Genomic DNA, 6,585 nt, shown 5'->3' on the forward strand with positions numbered 1-6,585 from the left:
GATAAAAGGTAAAGAGTAGACTGTATGGAGAAGACAAAAAAGAAGACTACATGCAAAAGAAAGAAGAAAAAGTAAAAGAAGGAGAAGAAAAAGAAGCAAAAGAAGAAGCAGCAGAAAGAGGAGGAGGCAAAGAAACAGGAGGAAAGGAAGAAAAATAGAAGATAGAAGGACAAAAAGGTAGAAGGTAAGAGAGAACTGAAAGAAGAACCACCAGAAGACGGAAATAAATAACGATACAAAAATGTGAAATAGAAGGAAACAAAGAGGAAAAAGAAACAGAGGACAGATCAAAGGATGGAGGAAATAAATAGATGACTGTGATACACATGGTCACTTACCAAAAAAAGCTTAAAATCAGTGAGATAGTAAGAAAATAACTCACCTGTAATTAAATGGACTGTGTACATCTGTCTTTATCGAGTGCCTGGCATACTCTGGTCGATAAGATCCACACCATACCTGTGTGTACAAGACATTTTACAAGGGCTAAGATCTATCCCTTTACTACAGTACATTTACTAAAGTACTACTACACTGCCTAGCAATATGGAATAAATATTAAAACCACATTATGCCAACAATACCGCAATTAATTTAAAATAAGTAGCTATGCCCCATATTATACAAACAATACTGCCTAGTAATAAGGAATAAGTAACAATAACGCATGTTATGCCATCAGTACTGCCTACTAATACGAAATAAGTAACAATAACTAATATTATGCCAACGATATTTCCAAGTAATATAGCCATGGCCAAAAGTTTTGACATCCTTGAAATTGTTCCAGAAAATGGAGTGTTTCTCCCAGAAAATTATTGCAATTACGCATATTTTGTTATACACATGTTTATTTCCTGTCTGTGTATTGAAGCAACACAAAAAAAAACTGAAAAAAAGGCAAATTGGACATAATTTCACACAAAATCCCAAAAGTGGGCCGGACAAAATTATTGACACCTTTACAAAATTTTAGATAAACTACTTTGTTTCAAGCATGTGATGCTTTTTCAAACTCACCTGTGGTAAGTAACAGGTGTGGGCAATATGAAAATCACACCTGAAACCAGAGAAAAAGGGGAGAAGTTGACTAAAACTTTGCATTGTGTGTCTGTGTATGCCACACTAAGCATGGAGAACAGAAAGTGGAGAATAGAACTGCCTGAGGATTTGAGAACCAAAATTGTTGAAAAATATCAACAATCTCAAGGTAACAACTACATCTCCAGAGATGTTCCTTTGTCCACGGTGCGCAACATAATCAAGAAGTTCACATCCCATGGCACTATAGCTAATCTCCCTGGATGTGGACGACAGAGAAAAATTGATGAAAGTTTGCATCGCAGGATAGTCCGGATGGTGGATAAGTAGCCCCAATCAAGTTCCAAAGAAATTCAAGCTGTTCTGCAGGCTCAGGGTGCATAAGTGTCAGTGCAAACGATCTGTCGACATTTGAATGAAATGAAATGCTATGGCAGGAGACCCAGGAGGACTGAACTGCTGACACAGAGACATAAAAAAGCTTGACTGCAGTTTGCCAAAATGTATGTGAGTAAGCCAAAATCTTTCTTGAAAGCGTCTTGTGAGACTAAGATAAAGATTTTTGTTAAAGCACATCATTCTACTGTTTGCTGAAAATGGAATGAGGCCTAAAAAGAAAAGAACACAGTACCTACAGTCAAATGTGGTGGAGGTTCAAAGATGTTTTAGGGTTGTTTTGCTGCCTCTGGCACTTGGTGCCTTGACTGTGTGCAAGGCATCATGAAATCTGAAGATTACCAAAGGATATTGGGCTGCAATGTAGTGCCCAATGTGAGAAAGCTGGGTTTGCATCCTAGGTCAGGGGATTTACAACAGGAAATACTCCCCAATAATACTTCAAGAAGCACCCAGAAATGGATGGAAACAAAGTGCTGGAGAGTTCTGAAGTGGCCAGCAATGAGTCCGGATTTAAATCCCATTGAACACCTGTGGAGAGGTATTAATATTGCTGTTGGGAGAAGGTACCCTTCAAATATGAGTCCCGAAGCAGTTTGCAAATGAGGAGTGGTCCAAAATTGCAGTTGAGAGGTGTAAGAAGCTTGTTAATAGTTGCAGAGTCTAAACAACTTACACAGGTCCTCCACCGTGCATACCCAGATCCAAATACGAGAGGTGTTCGCATCTCTACTCCCAGACAAGGATTGAACAGCTCAGCTGCCCTTTTAAACCAGCTGCACCTCTTGGATTGGAGGGTGGGAATGGCTAGTTCTGCCCATCTCAACTAATCGTTCCTAACAAACCTGGACCCATATATTTTTCCTATTAACCCCCTCAGCGCTTTCCAGGATTCTGCCAGCTGTCTACTATTTATACTTTATATATATATGACGCGCCCAGGGGATGGGGATGACTCGGCGCCCGGGCCTTGCTGTTAGTTTTGGGGGGGGGGATGTCGCGGTGGCCGGCTCCCGGGCCCGTACCCTGGGGTCACTCTTAAAAGCAAGGAATGGGGGAAAAGGTGTATGGGAGAGGGGAATGTTCGTGATGCCACCCATGGTATCTGGTGAGGACCACCAGCGCTGCGACAGTCCTCTGAGGCCGGTGTTGGTGCTTAGTTGGTGCTGCTCCCCACAGATGGAGCAGGGCCTCAAGGCAGTGTAGTTAGAGAGGGGGATGCAGAGTAGAGCAGTGGCGGGTGCAGAGCCACGGAGGAAAGAACAAAAAGAGGCAGTAGTTGAAGTCATCCAAGTCTTTTACTCACGGTAGTGTTTTCTCAGCTGAGAGCTCCTCTCTGCTGTCACACGGCGAGCTGCGGCCGCCAGGGTGGGGTTCAGCATGCTCCAGGTAGTTCAGGGGCACTTGACAGGACCCCCGCTCTAGTGTGTTCCTATCTAGTTGAACTTCTCCCGCCTTGTGTCCCCCACTGCGTCCCATACGGGTACTGCGATGTCCTTGATGGGTAGCGTGTAGCTCCCGGACCGACTGGGTGCCTTTCTTGGTTACTAGTGGTGAGAACGTGGCGTAAGGCCGGGTCCCTCTGGATGAACTCAGATTAGGGAATACAGGTGGAGACTCCGCTCCGTCCGCACCCCCGGAGATCCTTTCGCCTGTGGAGCCTAACTCCTCTGCTCCCCTCCTTTGCCTTCTTGGTTGGACTAAGACCGGGGACAGAGCTGATTATACTCTGCCCCAATCCCCCATCTTGAGGCCTGAGACCGAGAACCGTGGACCCCTAAGCCGGCTGCAGCTTTGTGCTAACTTGCCGTCCCAATGACCCAAGAACAAAGACCCGGTTATTAAAATGGCCTCCAGTTATATATGATTCTATTAAGTACTAAAGTAAAGTGCTTCCTCCACCCTCACTCACTACATGGTTCCCCCTAACTTTGGTTCCCCCCAACTCCTCCATTCCGGCCCGGGGCAGCACTATGGTGCTTTTAGGCCCCCTTCAGAACTGGAGTGGTGTAGTGTTGAGTGTGTGGTTGGGGTTCTGTGTGGTACTCCATCCTTACCTTGGAGAGGAGATACCATACCTCGTTCAGAGGTGCAGTACCCCTGTGGTGACTAAACCCTCAGGGGCGCCACATATACACAGTACAGACCAAAAGTTTGAACACACCTTCTCATTTAAAGATTTTTCTGTATTTTCATGACTTTGAAAATTGTACATTCACACTGAAGGCATCAAAACTATGAATTAACACATGTGGAATTATATACTTTACAAAAAAGTGTGAAACAACTGAAAATATGTCTTATATTCTAGGTTCTTCAAAGTAGCCACCTTTTGGTTTGATGACTGCTTTGCACACTCTTGGCATTCTCTTGATGAGCTTCAAGAGGTAGTCACCGGAAATGGTTTTCACTTCACAGGTGTGCCCTGTCAGGTTTAATAAGTAGGATTTCTTGCCTTATAAATGGGGTTGGGACCATCAGTTGTGTTGTGCAGAAGTCAGGTGGATACACAGCTGAATAGAGTGTTAGAATTTGTATTATGGCAAGAAAAAAGCAGCTAAGTAAAGAAAAATGATTGCCCATCATTACTTTAAGGAATGAAGGTCAGTCAGTCCGAAAAATTGGGAAAACTTTGAAAGTGTCCCCAAGTGCAGTTGCAAAAACCATCAAGCGTTACAAAGAAACTGGCTCACATGAGGACCGCCCCAGGAAAGGAAGACCAAGAGTCACCTCTACTTCTGAGGATAAGTTTATACAAGTCACCAGCCTCAGAAATCGCAGGTTAACAGTAGCTCAGATTAGAGACCAGGTCAATGCCACACATAGTTCTAGCAGCAGACACATCTCTACAACAACTGTTAAGAGGAGACTTTGTGCTGCAGGCCTTCATGGTAAAATAGCTGCTAGGAAACCACTGATAAGGACAGGCAACAAGCAGAAAAGACTTGTTTGGGCTAAAGAACACAAGGAATGGACATTAGACCAGTGGAAATCTGTGCTTTGGTCTGATGAGTCCAAATTTGAGATCTTTGGTTCCAACACCGTGTCTTTGTGCGACGCAGAAATGGTGAACAGATGGACTCTACATGCCTGATTCCCACAGTGAAGCATGGAGGAGGAGGTGTGATGGTGTGGGGGTGCTTTGCTGGTGACACTGTTGGGGATTTATTCAAAATTGAAGGCATACTGAACCAGCATGGCTACCACAGCATCTTGCAGCTGCATGCTATTCCATCCGGTTTGCATTTAGTTGGACCATCATTTACTTTTCAACAGGACAATGACCCCAAACACACCTCCAGGCTATGTAAGGGCTATTTGACCAAGTAGGAGAGAGATTCGGAGCTATGCCAGATGACCTGGTCTCCACAGTCACCAGACCTGAACCCAATCGAGATGGTTTGGGGTGAGCTGGACCGCAGAGTGAAGGCAAAAGGGCCAACAAGTGCTAAGCATCTCTGGGAACTCCTTCAAGATTGGTGGAAGACCATTTCTGGTGACTACCTCTTGAAGCTCATCAAGAGAATGCCAAGAGTGTGCAAAGCAGTCATCAAAGCAAAAGGTGGCTACTTTGAAGAACTTTGAATATAAGACATATTTTCAGTTGTTTCACACTCTTTTGTTAAGTATATAATTCCACATGTGTTAATTCATCGTTTTGATGCCTTCAGTGTGAATGTACAATTTTCATAGTCATGAAAATACAGAAAAATCTTTAAATGAGAAGGTGTGTCCAAACTTTTGGTCTGTACTGTATATATATATCTCAATTACCTACATTGCTCCAACAATACTGAGCATAAGATAAAATAAGTAACAATATCTGAAATTCTACGAATAGCTCTCATTCATTTACAATATGAAAAAAAGTATCTAAAACGCATATTATCCCAACACTACAGCCTAGTAATATGGAATAAGTATAACCCATATTATAGTAACACTACAGCCTAGGAATATGGAATAAGTATAACCCATATTGTAGTAACACTACAGCCTAGCAATATGGAATAACAAGCTAGTATCCATATTATAGTAACTGTACTGCCTGGTAATATGGAATAGGCATCAATACCTTGTTTTATTGTACTCTCTTGTAATATGAAATAAGTACCTCTAACCAGCACTATTTTGCTAAATGATAATATCTATAACCTACTGTATATTAGACTAACAGTATTGCAAAAAGCCTATAAAGTTCACCTGTGCAAAGTTCAGGAAAAAGAGCTGCTTGTGCGTCAGGTCCAATCCAGGGAGCCTGGGCTCTTTGCCGTGTCTCTCCACCCATTTCAGATATGCCTATAAGTCAACCAAAAAAAATCTTCACCATAACCATCAAATCTCAAGACTCTAGAACCGGGGCCAATTATGGCCAAACCATCAGTAGACATTTATGCTTTTGGTGAGTAGTTGTCTTGTATTTTGATTAATATTTAGAGCAATAACTCTCGGGAGTGCAATAGACCTAAGTTGTGTTTTGTATTGGGGTCCAGGAGCTTCAAGTAATACCTCTACCCTAAATACTTAAGTCCTTAATATACAAAGGAGACAGAAGACTCTCGCAGGAGATTAACTGTTGTTAAAATTAAATTTAAAAAAATGAAAAACACCAGTACACAGAGACCCGAGCTCGACGGCTGCATGTTTAGGCTGACGCTGTAACTAACTCGTCATGAAAGATTGCAGATTTGACCACATTAAATACTGAGTCGCTTCCTTAAAATCATGAAGGACATTAATTATTGTGACATTTCAATGTCAGAACGTTGTAATCCTCCATTCATTTCCACTCACAATAACAAGTTTGAAGAAAAAAACACCTCATAATAGTTTACCTTGTAAGCCTGTCGGACTCCGCCATTATCTGCAATATTTTCTCCTAGGGTAATGATACCACTTACCTAAAAAATGAGAAATCATGAATTTATATAATTTATGTGGTCTTCTAAAGGGACTTGTCTTCTTTCTAAAATCACACGTTATATGAATGCTTTAATGAAAGGTTTCTGGTCAACGGATCAGTAAACAGACAAAGCAAAGAGAAGGAACTTGAAGTGGACCAACTGGATCTACTTAGTCACACCATAGGTTAAAGGGGTTATCTCCTTTCAGGCAATTTCTGCTACAGCTTTTTAAACCATAAACTAC

General features: G+C 42.2%; 1 long non-coding RNA gene across 1 annotated transcript; it reads right to left on the bottom strand.

The window, feature by feature from the left end:
- Positions 1–381: 381 nt before the first annotated feature.
- Positions 382–6,338, bottom strand: LOC141173185 (uncharacterized). Its single transcript, XR_012252604.1, has 3 exons — positions 6,273–6,338; positions 5,641–5,736; positions 382–459 (listed from the first exon to the last, which is right to left on the bottom strand). It is a non-coding gene; the product is annotated as an uncharacterized lncRNA (long non-coding RNA).
- Between the last annotated feature and the right edge of the window lie 247 nt (positions 6,339–6,585).

The sequence above is a fragment of the Phyllobates terribilis genome, unplaced genomic scaffold, assembly GCF_046119375.1.
Source record: "Phyllobates terribilis strain yellow unplaced genomic scaffold, ASM4611937v1 Scaffold_12__6_contigs__length_324123572, whole genome shotgun sequence".
In the NCBI taxonomy this organism is placed as follows: domain Eukaryota; kingdom Metazoa; phylum Chordata; class Amphibia; order Anura; family Dendrobatidae; genus Phyllobates; species Phyllobates terribilis.